This window comes from Crinia signifera, chromosome 4, assembly GCF_055691185.1.
Source record: "Crinia signifera chromosome 4, ASM5569118v1, whole genome shotgun sequence".
In the NCBI taxonomy this organism is placed as follows: domain Eukaryota; kingdom Metazoa; phylum Chordata; class Amphibia; order Anura; family Myobatrachidae; genus Crinia; species Crinia signifera.
The window spans coordinates 107,550,951-107,565,626 of NC_139220.1; positions in this window are offsets into that span (position 1 = coordinate 107,550,951).

The following is a 14,676-nucleotide window of genomic DNA, read 5'->3' on the forward strand; positions in this document are numbered from 1 at the left end:
TATACTTGGGAGACAGGATCTTTTCTCACTCAAAAAGCTCCCTTGTGTGGCCGTCTCTGCAAATGCCACTGTATGGTGACACTTTATATCCTTCCAGTCTGCCTGGTGACTTTCTATATCCAAAGTGTCACGAATGAGGGTTTGAGCACTCGGTCGTAACCATGGTGGGCTGTGTTGGATACAATGACTGAGAATCGGATCAGACTTACAGCGAAGCTGACAGGATCTGGAAATAACAGAATGGAACTGGAGGCACTTTACTCTGGGGACACCAGCCAGGATCAGGAGACCAATGATGCCGGAAAGTCTCTACGGTACTCAATTCTGGGAACCCAGACTGATACTATATTCCAGGGATGCCAAAATAACAATAACTCAAGATGGCCAACTTGGCAATGTAACAGGATCCAGGGACACTGGAACACAACTAAAGTAACTGGCAACTGGGCAGTGACTGAATCTGGATAGTGGCTTGTATTGGCGGAGAACCAGGTGGTGGATGATTTGAGAATAGCATCTGGAATCCAGATGGAGCTGGACAACCCACAAACAGCTATGGTAGCGGGACAGCAGGAAGTGTGGCTGGGCTGGACCCAGTAAAGCAGGTAGCAGGTACTGTAGCTGGGCTGGGCCCAGTGAAGCAAGCAACAGGTACTGCAGCTAGGCTGAACCCAGTGGAGTGGTCTAGCAGGTACTGTGGCTGGGCTGGACCCAGTGAGGCAAGTAACAGGTACTGCAGCTGGGCTGAACCCAATGGAGTGGTCTAGCAGGTACTGTAGCGGGTACTGTGGCTGGATTAGACCCAGTGGAGCAGATGGTGGCTGCAGCAGCAGATGACCGGATAGCGGCTGTGGTAAAATGGCAGTTAGGACACTGGATATGGGAAGCAGAATCCAGGAATTGTAGCAGGTGGTAACAAAGTTACAGAGCAGGGTGCCAGGCAACAGGGTGGTCAGCGACATTGCTCAAGGCAATTTCCTGTTCCTTGAGCAGGATATTCAACCCCCTTGTCTTGCATGGATTGGTTAACTGGCCATTTGGTAGCTGCAAAACTAGGAACAACTCAGTATGAAATCAACTGGGCTTAAAAGGAGAGCCATCAGTTTCAGCAAAAAGATAACCAAATGGTTAATAGCTGGTCAAAGGTCTCACAGGTGCCCAATCAGTAATGCAGCAGCAATACACAGTCTCTCACTGAAGCTTAGCTGCATTACTGCAATCTGTATGGAGCAATGCTGGGGAAACTCAGAAATGCTGCAGACTAAAGGGAAGATATCCGACAGGATACAAGAATAGCCAGGTTTGTGACACAAAGTTACGACAAACGATGCAATAAGTATACTTATATCAGAGATGTTGGGTCCATAACTTCTTCAACCTCACCCTAATCTAAGAGTATCTGCCTTATTTAGCAGTTTACATATCTAGACCAGGGCCGGCGCTATCACTAGGCAGCATTAGGCAGCTGCCTAGGGCGCTGGCCGCTGGAGGGCGCCCTTGTTGCACCAGGTCCCTTCAGCCACCGCCACTTTCCTCTAGATTTGTTTAAAAAAACCTGTAGTTTCCAGGGGTGGGGGATTGGGGACAAGCACCCCAACAGCAATTCAAACCTCATGAGCGGTAGCGCTGACAGCGCTATGGAGCAGCTGGCGGCAGCAGCAGCAGCAGCGCTTCCCTGCTAGCAGAATCAGGAAGCGCGGCGCCCCACCAGTCCAGCAGCAGCTGCCGCCCAGCCCTCACCAGCGGTAGCGCTGACGGCGCTATGGAGTTGCCGGCAGCAGCGCTTCCCCACCAGCAGAAGAGGCGGGCAACCAGGCTGATGGCATCGGGAGATGTCAGAAGCGGGGAGCAGTATCCAGCGGGGAGCAGCTGACAGCGCTATGGAGTCGCCGGCAGCAGCGCTTCCCCACCAGCAGAAGAAGCGGGCAACCTGGCTGATGGGAGGTGTGTGCAGCGGGGAGCAGTTACCCCCCCCCCCCCCTTCCCTCGAATCATGTTATGCCAGTGGTAGGCTACCTAAGTTACAGGTATCACGATGCGCCCTTGCTGTGTGGGGGTGGGGGTGGGGGATATATGTATAAATGGATTAATGCAGTGTATGTATGCATGTATGACTAATACATACACTCATACAGTATGAGAGAGGCATTAAAAGTATGTGGTCAGTGTATGTATTGATGTATATACTGTAAATATGTGTGTATGTATGGAAATACTGTATGTATGAGTGTGGGAGAGTGTGGATGGATGTATTTATGTACTGTATGTATGAATGAGGCAGTGTACTTACGAGGGAGGCTATGTATGTACTGTATGGAGGCAGTGTACTATGTATGAGGGAGGCAGAGTGTGGATGGATTTATTAATGTACTGTATTTGGAGTGTAACCAGCAGGTGAGGATGCCTGTGGTGTCCAGGCACAGCCACCTGCAGGGGGAAATTGCGAGGGCGGGGGGGGGGGGGGGGGGGTGTTTGGCAAAAGTTTTGCCTAGGGTGCCATGGGACCTTGCACCGGCCCTGATCTAGACAGGGGTATGTAATAGCCTGTCCCTGTAATGTGTTAAAAATGAAGTGAAGTGATTGTTTTAGCTGTACGCTGCTGTGAGTACACGCACTGCTGACCAAGTACAGTGTGTGCAGTGGCCAGTGCCAGGGAGAGTTTCTCCCAGTAACTTTTAGCAAAATGTAGACCATCTGCCAAAGTGGCTAACGTCATCTAACTCCAAGTAAATATGACAGCTCCACAACCCCCATATGTGTGTGTGTGTTTGTTCAAATGAGATTAATTGCCCCAGGAAGCTTCAACTACAGTATATTGTATTTGTGACTTTAGGTAACATTACAATACAGTCAAGTCCATTAGCAACCCATTTATTACGGATCACATATATAATGTTGAATGTATATCTTTGTCGGGTGCCAAGGGTCTGCACATGCGCAGTAAGCACTGGCAACTTGCTGACCTGCACTGACCGCACTGCCCTACCGGTGAAAACTATGGGCTACCGCCATCTCAGAATGGCGGTAGCTGCCGGAGCTGATGTGAGGCTGCCCAATATTTATACAGGTAAAGACATTGATATAGGTTTCTATGGGGGATACGGCTGCCGACAAGGTAGGAGGGATTGCAGCAGGTATCGGAGATTCTTGCTGCGGTCCCTCTGTGATACATGTCGAGGAGACTTAACATTTGCGGCTAACCCCAGGAAACTCCCATGAGTTTTCAGGAAATAAGCCGCAAATGTTGAATAATAAATGGCCCCTTTGTCATTTTTAACTTTAATTGTATTTTACTTTATTGTTGATATTTAGCTAACCCAACCGGTTTTCTGTTGCCAAGACTCACACTGACATTGAATAATGCTAGTGTATATGTTTACACTGCAATACAAAAGGGCTTATTCAACAGAAATGTGGCTGTGATTGTATAAGTGAACCATACCTTTATATTGTACAAAACCGGTTCATATGATACAACCCATTAGACTGGGATGTGTGCATATAGCCCCAATTGTGACGTCATAAACCTATTGAATGTTATACATTTGTGACTATTTTGTAAGGAATGCAAATGCTTCATTTAACATTAGAACAATGTTGATGAATCTGCTACAGCAGTGGCTCCTAATGATAATCCCCAAGTTTCCCCACCAGGTCATGTTCTGAGGATTTCTGTTTGTAGAAGCAGGTGGAAATTACAGACAAAATATAATATACTACTTGTGCATGATAAAGGAAATCCAGAAAACCTGAAACATTAGGGATGCTTAAGGTGCCCACGCACGCTGCAATTCTCACATATGATTTGAATTTTTTAGTACAAAACGCATCACGTGTAGTTCAAATTGCACATGTTTATTTATTTTGCCTTGGGATGCATGCTCCCATGTAGTCCATTGTAGCCCCTTATAGTTACAAGTGTGCGCAGGCTGAAGCAGCAAGCCTGCCTATACCTAACAGCGTTTCATCTGGGCTCTGATGCCAGATTTTCATTATGTGAGGGTGAAACATATTAGTTATAGGCAGGCTTGCTGCTTCAGCCTGCGCACACAAGCAAGCCAGCCCCTCCTACTCCAAGTATTTTCCAGCACATGCACGCAGGCAGATGGGCGGGCGGCGACACACTGCTCTCCCTGCACTCTTCTGCCAGGGTAGCTCCTTATCCTCCTGGTGTGGCGTGATGTCATTACGTCATGTCGCGGCACCTGATTGTTGCTGGGTGGGGGCTTCCAGCTTTCCTGCTGCACTGCCTGTTTGATTGGCAGCAAGCAGCTGTCACTTTTAAAGATCAGTGGCGGGCTGCGGATGATACGCACCTAGCACGCATCTCATCGCGTATGGGCACCAGTAAGGATTGGAATTTAGAACAACTACGCTACAGGTTTATAGTTTTGTTCTACCACAATTGGACTAGAAAATATTTTTCATTTTGCATTTCTGCAAAATATTCTGTGAAAAGTTCTATTATTTATTGATCTGTTGTAGTCCTTTTTATTGCACTTTTGTTTAATGTGTTATTTATTTGAAATAATATACTGTAAGCACTGTAAACATACTGTCATTTTTTCTCTTTGTTTCATGGATTTACAAGTTCTGTGGCTGATTAAACCCCGGTTAAATACAGGCTTTGAAGATATGCAGCCACAGAACCTGCACAATTCATATGTATCCTGGTTTAAGGGTATAATACGGCAGTGGCGGATTCAGGGGGGGGGGCACCCGGGCACGTGCCCCCCCTGTCATTTCTTGACAGCTCAGGACCAGGGCTTTCCAACGAGCCCAGCCCCATGTCTCTAGACCCCCGGGAACCAGAGATATCGCCTGGCAAATCTGTAACGTTTTTTCCCCATAGGATAATATGGGACCCGTCAATTCCAACCCCCAACTGTTCCGACGGCTGCCAGTTCCCGCCCTGGCATCACAGAAGCTTGTGGTTGATCTCATTAAATTCCAAATCGCTGGGCCTTCAATATGATACCAGGCTGGTCCATATCGGTCAATCGGTTCCAGAGATATTGCGTGTAAACCGATCTTTTTATTTTTTAAATGTAATTTCATGGCTGTTCATGTTCTTTGAGGGCAGATTACTCTGGAACCAAACGTTCCAGTTTCACTGGACCAAAATCATTCAAAGCCCACTCAAAAGTTCTTCAATATGATACTCATGTAAATGGGTCAGTTGCTTCCGAAGATATAGCCGGTTAAATGAGATAACTGGTTAAAGGGGGGGGGGGGGTGGTTTTCTCTCCCCCTCACACCAGAAAATGCAGGGACTAGGCTAGTGTAAAAGGGGCCAAACTGGGAATGCATTTTCTGGTGTGAAAGGGGTATTATTTCAAATAGCCGGTACCTGCAGTGCTCTGAATACAGCCACGCTCTGCCACTGTCAGTGGCTATCACTTCTGCCTGGCAGCGGCTGTCCCCCATTTACCACGAGCATGTATTCCCCCTTGGCAATGAACATGTAATCCCACATGGCAACGAGCATGGAACCTCTGGCAATAAGCATGGAACCCTTGGCAATGAGCATGTAGATAAGCAGCACTTATGTAGCATAATTTTTAATAGGCATTATGGTGTTTGGCATAATACATAATGGACATAATGGTGTGTAACTTAACGTGTAATGAACATTATGGTGTAAATGTTTAATGCGTGCCTTTGGTGGACAATGTCCCTGTTTATGAAGCGTATTGTGAATTTTGACTTAATCTGTGTGGCATTATGTGAATTCTGGCTCAATCCGTGTGGCATTATGTGAATTCTGGCTCAATCCGTGTGGCATTATGTGAATTTTGTCTCAATCCGTGTGGCATTATGTGAATTTTGGCTCAATCCATGTGGTATTATGTGAATTTTGGCTCAATCCATGTGGCATTATGGGAATTTTGGCTCAATCCATGTGGCAGTGAATTTGGGCTCAATCCATGTTGCATTATGTGAATTTTGGCTCAATCCATTTGGCATTATGTGAATTTTGGCTCAATCCGTGTGTTCTTATGTAAATTTTGGCTCAATCCGTGTGGTATTATGTGAATTTTGTCTCAATCTGTGTGGCATTATGTGAATTTTGGATTAATCTGTGTGGCATTATGTGAATTTTGGCTCAATCCATGTGGCATTATGTGAATTTTGGCTCAATCCGTGTGGCATTATGTGAATTTTGGCTCAATCCATGTGGCATTATGTGAATTTTGACACAATCCATGTGGCATTATGTGAATTTTGGCTCAATCCATTTGGCATTATGTGAATTTTGGCTAAATCCGTGTGATTTTATGTAAATTTTGGTTCAATCCGTGTGGCATTATGTGAATTTTGACACAATCCATGTGGCATTATTTGAATTTTGGCTCAATCCATGTGGAATTATGTGAATTTAGTTTCATTCCATTTGGCATCATGTGTAAGGGGGAAGTTATAAAGGGGTCTAGTATTTTGTTGCATAATGTGTAGAAGTTGTATATGGTGTTGTAGACTACACTCAAGGACACACCTCTGTTGAGTGACCACACAACTTTTCGGGAGCGCGCCTTCGGCGCGCGTACAAATACATCCTTCGCTTTTGTTGCCATGGTGGACCTGCGTACTTTAAATGCCAGTGCCTATGTTTAATCCCATTCCCACCCTCTCTCTGCCGCTCTCTTAGCATGTACACTGGCACCACTAACACTGCCCCTCCCCCACCTAAACCCTCTTTTATCATGGTGCCCCCCCTGTCATTTTATCCTGGATCCGCTCCTGTAATACGGTAAGTCTATCTTTACATGTTCCTTCTTTTGACTTAACCACTTACCAAGTGGTGTTACTAAAGGCTTGGAAGCTCCCGGCAAACTATCAATGTAGAAGAAAAAAAAACACAAATTTTGGGGGAGCGCAGTGCACTTTTTTCTCCTTATGTTTCTGTTTTGTTTCCCACTACCACTTGTATATTTTTGGGAAGATACTACATTACAGCACTTGAAAACATTCACCTGGCTAGCCCATACTTACCTACTTTTGAAAACTAGTTTCAGGGAGATTATAGTTGGTAGCAGAATTTTGCACTGTGCCCCATTGAGGGGGGCGTGTCATGCTCCTCCCAAAGGGCATGTCTAGTTCCATATATGGAGAGATTGTGAAAAGAGATTGTGAACGTGGCACCTAGAAGCGTGGGTGTGTACTGCTACATCTGAGAGGAGTCTTTTAAAATGACTTAAAATGTAGATGAGCCCCAGAGCAGTTAGTAAGAGATATTATACTTGGTAAAGTGCTGAGAAATGGTGCTGATGATTCAGTGTAAATGTATCTATATCTCTCATTCCTTTTTTCCCCAAAAATGTAACAGTGTAATCAGAGGCGTACCTAGATATTCATAGGCCCCATAGCAAAAGTTTGTAAGGGCCCCCTATTTAGCACCCGATGGTGATAAATGTATGTAAAACCTATTAGTTAGACAGCAAAGATGGGCCCCCTACAGTTCTGGGCCCCATAGCAGCTGCACCCCTTGCTTCTATGGTAGTTACGCCCTTGAGTGTAATGTGGGCTAGGTGATATTAGGGAGATTGCTGGACTATTGTGGGAGAGAGGGAGATTGCTGCTATTTCAGGGAGTCTTCTGCAAAATGCAGGAGGGTAGGCAACTAACTAGCCACAGTGGCTATACAGGCAGGTGCTTTTGTGTTGTTTTATTTATAATGCAGCAATGTGCCTGCCCACCACCAGGAGTCACGACTCCCCAGTAGCTAATGGTTTAGGAAGCTGCTGGCTGCAAATTCTATATTTTTATATAAATGTAAACATGTCCCTGGCCTGATGAGCCGGTTCAAATGCAAAACTCCAGGGCCTGCTCCAGCGTAGTCAGCTTAGTATATACTTCCAGGGCGCTGACCCCTCCCCAGAGACCAGGGCCACATCTGAACAATAACTATTCCAACTCTATTATGCCTTGGTACGGATGTCAGATATTCTGCACTGTGTAGGGCTTTCCTTAGTAGTGCACAATATAGGGGCCCCAGCATACGACATAGGAGATCTGGGGCCACAGAGATAGTCACACTGATGATGACTTTTACTTCTGCTTCAAGTCAGTCACTGTCTCTGCTTGTGGGTGTATTTCTACAGGTCACTATTAGAGTCCCATGCCCTGCAATATACTGCACCTCAGACCTGTCACCAGGGCCGTTTCTAGAGGCGGACAAGCCATGCAGCAGCCCGGGGCGCCGCACGGCTTGTCCGCCTCTAATAAACAGCCGGGGCGCCCGGCAGCTCCCCCCAGCGCTGCCTCCCTTCCTCCCCCTCTCGGCTCTCACTGCCTGCCGCCGCGGTGCCACAGACACAGCTGCTGATTAATTTCAGAGGGGAGCGCATCGTGCGTCTCTCCTTCCCCTCTCTCACTGTGTCACTGGGCTGTCAGCCAATCAGGAGCCAGCCCACGATGTAACTATAAATAGCTGATAGCTCAGTGAAGGGGAAGGAGAGACGTGTGATGCGCTCCTCTCCCCTCCCCAAGGAAGATGAAGAAGAGGCAGCAGCAGAGGCGATGGCAGCAGGGGGAGACGCAGAGAGTGAGACAGTGAGTTACTGTATGCTGCTTCCGGCACTGTGGTGCATATTTGGCACTGTGGGGCATATTTGGCACTGTGGGGGCATATATCCGTGGCACTGTGGGGGCATATATCTGTGGCACTGTGGGGGCATATTTGGCATTGTGGGGGCATATATCTGTGGCACTGTGGGGGCATATTTGGCACTGTGGGGGCATATATCTGTGGCACTGTGGGGCATATTTGGCACTGTTGGGGCATAGCTGTCACTGTGGGGGCATATATGTGTGGCGCTGTGGGGGCATATGTGTGGCACTGTGGGGGAATAGCTGTCACTGTGGGGGCATATATGTGTGGCGCTGTGGGGGGCATATCCAGCACTGTGGGGGCATATATGTGTGGCACTGTGGGGCATATTTGGCACTGTGGGGGCATATATGTATGGCACTGTGGGGGCATATTTGGCACTGTGGGGGCATAGCGGTCACTGTGGGGGCATATCTGTGGCACTGTGGGGGAATAGCTGTCACTGTGGGGGCATATATGTATGGCGCTGTGGGGGGCAAATCCAGCACTGTGGGGGCATATATGTGTGGCACTGTGGGGCATATTTGGCACTGTGGGGGCATATTTGTGTGGCACTGTGGGGGCATATATGGCACTGTGGGGGCATAGCGGTCACTGTGGGGGCCTATCTGTGGCACTGTGGGGGCATATTTGGCACTGTGGGGGCATATCTGTGGGGGCATATTTGGCACTGTGGAGGCATATGTGTGGCACTGTGGGGGCATAGCTGTCACTGTGGGGGCATATATGTGTGGCACTGTGGGGGCATATTAGTAAACGGCATCAGTTGTGCAGCAGCGGCTCGTGGGGCATAATGTGTAATGGGCATTACGGTGTGGGGAGTATTGTGTAATTGCCATCCCAGTGTGGGGTGTAATTGGCATCACAGTGTGGGGTCTAAAGGGCATCACGGTGTGCGACATAATGTGTAATTGTCATCACGGTGTGCAACAAAAATGTGTAATTTTTATCACGGTGTGCGGCGTAATATGTAATTGGCATCACGGTGTGCGGCATAATGTGTAATTGTCATCACGGTGTGCGAGGTAATGTGTAATTGTCACCACGGTGTGCAACGTAATGTGTAATTGTCATCACGGTGTGCGGCGTCATGTGTAATTGGCATCATGGATAAATAGTGTATAATGATTTAAGTAGCCTGTCATTGTTTGGCCTTGATCTGTGAGGCGCACTAGGTCACTGTGTGGGCCTTTATATTTTTATGTCATTGTGTGGCCTTCAGCCTGTAAACTTAAGTGCAGGAGGACAATGGCAACTCCTGCGGTAACCAATGTCTGGTCATGCAGGTTGCAAAAGTGTGATTGTTTTCCTGCTATGCCATGCCCTTATATTAAGACACACCCCTTTTAAAAAATTAAGCCACACCCCCAATTTCTTCTATGCCATGTTATGTATTTGGGGGGGGGGCGCATTTTTTTTTCTTCGCCCTGGGAGCTAAATTGTCTAGAAACGGCCCTGCCTGTCTCCTGCTGGCACCTGACTGCTCCCTATGCCCAAAACTGCTATATGTGTCCCTGACACATGTCTGACTGCTTCCTATGTCCCAGGGACACTGACCTCTCACTGCACCCTATTTATCTGAGACACTGGCATCTGACTGCTCCTTATGGAGTACAATAAATAAGATGGGAGTTTTACTGAAGATGGGATGTTGCCCAATCACATTCTATCTATTATCTCCTAAAAGGTGCTAAATAAATAAGAAGTAGAATCTGATTGGTAACTGTGGGCAACATTCCACCTGCAATAGAATGCCCATCTCAGTAAATGTGCCCCTATATATCCAGGGCAGGCGAAAGGGGGGGGGTCAAGGGGGACAAGTGTGCTGGGCCCAGGGGCTTGCTGGCAACTTTTTGCCTAGGCGGCCAGACCAGAGCACTGGCCCATACCCCCCAATCACCCTGGAAGACTGAATGCTGTGCGTGCCGGAGGACATGTCCTAAGTGCAGGGGGCCGGCGGCCATTTTCCTGTAGCCGCAGCCGTGTTCTGGAAGCCTGGCCAGCGCAGGAGGGCTGCCTGGAGGAGGTAGATGGTGATCCAGCGCTACCTGTACTAGCAGGCCTGTCAGTGACCCTCGCGGCCCGGCCGTCTACTGTGCACCATCTGTGTGTGGCTGAGTCTGACTGACTCGCTGTGTGCCACTGCTGTCTACGCTGCGCTCAGAGCCGTCTACTCTGTGTGTGTGCGTACGGCCTGGGGCTGCAGTCTCAGTATCTTGTACTTTTACTGCGCATCCGCGGGTCGTCTGTTCTGCACTCTGCAAATGACCTGCCCTGTCTGCTTATAGTTCTCGGTTCTCTTTTTTGAAAGTGACAGGCCAGCAGCAGGAGGGAGCCGGCAGGAAGTAGCAGTTAGGAGCCAGGCCAGCTGGACTGAGAAAGAGAGAAGTCCACACCTGATGGATTTAGGATTGGGTGGGGGGGCCCCAGAAATATCATAGTACAGGGCCCCAAGATTTCTGTTGCAGGCCCTGCTATATACTCAGACACTGCACACCTTATCTCAGAGACATATTCTTGTACCCCTTCTTCCTGCATCTCAGACCTATCAGGAAAACTTCCTGTCCCCCTCTACCTGATGTCACCCACTTCCTCTCCCTAGCATCACCCTGTCACCCATTCCATGGTGTCACCCACTATCTCTTCCTATCACCATCTGCCTTACTATCTCCCCTTCACTCTATCTCTCCTGTCACCTTTTTCCTCTCAAAGGCATTACCTTCTGTCTATTACCCTCCTCTTCTCCCTGTCACCCACTGCCTCTCCCCATCACCCTCTCCCTGTTACCCATTGCCTCTCCCATCAACATTTTCTGTCACCTGCTGCCTCTCCATATCCCTTTATTTCTACCTGTCACTCCCTCCCTGTCACTCACTGCCTCCCCCTGTCACCCATTACCAGGGAAAATCAGTATGTTATTGAGGTGAGGTGCTGAGCAATGCTGTGTGTAGGAAGCGGAAGAATCCCATCCCCCGCCCACACACACACACACACACACACACACACACACACACACACACACACACACACACACACACACACCTATAATAGTGCACCCTCTGCATTTTGTTTTGGATCCGCCCCTGCTTCCATCCACTTTTGCATTATAGAATCTTATGTATTATTATTGTATTAGTATTACACATAATTAAATATATAACAATGCTCTTCGGCGGAAAAGAGTAATTTTCAGAACATTAACTCATACTGAAACCAGTTCACCAAAGGTGAAGTGTATGTTATAGAATGTACTTAATAAATGTATCAAAAACCTTATTGGTTGCTTGCTATAGGTAATTTCTCCTTTTGTCTACATTTACTCTTTAGAAAGTGTGATACATTTCTAACAGAGATCAATACACTACTTACAATATGTAATTTTACAATGAGTTTCGTTAGTTAAGGCCCATACACACTAGACAATTTTCAGCTGAAAATCGTTAATTTTGCGCGATTTTCAGCTGAAAATCGCCCAGTGTGTATGGGCCACCGATGGTAGACTAGCGATTATGCGTGCTCCCACATCAACGCTAGCAAAGTCTCCCGCCTGCTGGTTTTACCAGCATGCCAGCAATGATGGCTGGTTTATCAGCCATCATCGCTGTGTGTGTATGCCTCACCGGGCCACTTTGATGCCATTGCCATTTTCTGGGAGTTCACCAGAAAATGCAGGTGTTCCCCAGCCATTCGGAGTCATCAGCACCCACGGTACTGATTTCCTAGCACGGCGCCCGTCTCATTGATTGTATGCCTTAAGTTTAAGGTACTTAAGGCATACAATTAACGTGATGGACCCGATTTTTTAATCTCATGGATCTTATGCATCCATAAGATGCATGAGATCCATGAGATAAAAAATAGTGAGCCCCCAATAACCATTGTTAACGCCACCAGCACTATCAACGCCAACCCGAAGCGTGGCGAGCGCAGCGAGCCCGCGAGGGGCGGCGGTACGCGTCCTCCGACCTTTTCATACCCCCACTATCCACGTCGGTGTGGAGTTGATTTTATATAGTGTGGCGAGCGCAGCGAGCCACCGCGCCCGAAGCATGGCGAGGGGACGCGGACTACTTTACATGTATTCCGCGTCCCCTCGCCACGCTTCGGGCATCTTATGCCGCACAAACACATAAGATGCATGAGATGCTTGAGATATCAGCCCCACACATACAATCTAGATCAGGCATGTCCAACGTTGGCCCTCCAGATGTTTTGAAACTACACATCCCAGCATGCTTTGCAATAGTTTTAGCATTCACTAATAGCAAAACTGTGGCAAAGCATGCTGGGATGTGTAGTTTCACAACATCTGGAGGGCCAACGTTGGACATGCCTGATCTAGATCATGGGCGCCGTGCTAGGAAAGCAGTAACGCACCCACCTCCTGGACCCCCCCTGGGGGAAAGTCTCTTGATGGTGAATGGTTTCTCCCTACATGCACTGCTGCAAATTAAATTGCAGCTGTGCACTTGGGTGGGATTTTGCCCTGGGTGGGGTGGCTTTTACCTGATTGCTGTGCTCAGAATATACACAGCCCAGAGATCAGTTCTGAATCAGAACAGAAATGCACAGAATAAAATGGCCCCTGCTCCCACCCTTGGAATTCAAACCCCGCCCATTATGTAAATAACCTTATATATGAAAGATTTTCAGCAAATTATTTTGCATCCTGAAAATCTCTTGCTCTTTGGGGAAAATAGCTCAGTGTGTACGCACTACTCTGGTGACAGATATATTTTTTGGGAGATTTAAAGATTTAAGGTGGCCATACACACGCAGATTTATCTTCAGATCTGGCTGGTTGGAACAAAAACATGGTTATGGATGAGAGCAAATGACAGTTGACCATTTGCTTGGAAATGCTGGAAAACTGACAAACTGTCACTCATCCATAACCATGTTTTTGTTTCAACCAGCCAGATCTGAAGATAAATCTTACTAGTGTATGGGCACCTTTAGTCTTTTGAAATGAAAATCTTTTAGTGTGTATCGGCTCAGACTGTTGACAGTAATTTAGAACTTGTACTTTTTATCTTTAATATTGTACCTTAAGGCCCATACACACTGGGCGACTTTGAGCTGAAAGTCGCTCAAAACACCCAGTTTGAACGGCTTTCAGCTCAAAGCCGCCCAGTGTGTATGCCCCAGCGATGAGCGCTGCTGCGCGCTCCCGCAACATCGTTGGGAAAGCCGTACATCTGCTGGTTATACCAGCAGATGAGCGGCTTTCAGGACGGCTTTGCATATCGCTCCGCTATGCAATGCCGCCCCCCCCCCCCCTCCGTCGGTGCCGGGCAGGGGGAAAGCATCATCGCTGTCGATACATGCTGGGCATAGTCGCCCTGTGTGTATGGACCTTTACTGTATCTTTACCAGTTTAGAACTTGCATAAGAAGTTACCAAGCATTCCAAGCCAATTAGAGAAGAGAAAATACAAAATATAAACAATGTATTACGTACAGCACACTTTTCCTTAATGCTGAAAAATCATCCCTGAGGATTATAAATCATTGTTGTGAGAGGTGGCTCTCTCTGTAATTACACGGCTCTGATACATGGCAGGGGTGGGTGTAAGTAGCATGGAGGAAACTGCAGGAAATAGTCATGCAGTAATGCACTGAATCAGAAGGGAAATTGTTTAATTTGAAGAAAAATTTAAATTGTGGGTGTGTAAATTGGAATTATGAATAGATTTCAAAGCCAGGAGAGTAATTAGTAGTGTATTAACAACATTTAGATGGGAGAGGGCATCCCAGAAATAGATGTCAGCATTCTTTTTGTTTCTAACTAAAGTGCTATGACTATTAGTGACCAGGATCAGTATTACTCTCCCCATGTGTAATGGATGGCCGCAACTGCTGTTATAAAGTGGTAACAGAAATATACTGTACAATATCTTACAGCAGTATACTATGCTTAACAAATACCTAGTATGTAAAATGGTCAGTTATAACATGGCCAGCAGTGTGTCACGATTAGGAGTTTGTGGACTCAGTCTTGAACTTGGTGGTCTGTAGTGGATACAATGTCTGCACATAAACTTGGGTCTAACTGACCAGCGAATT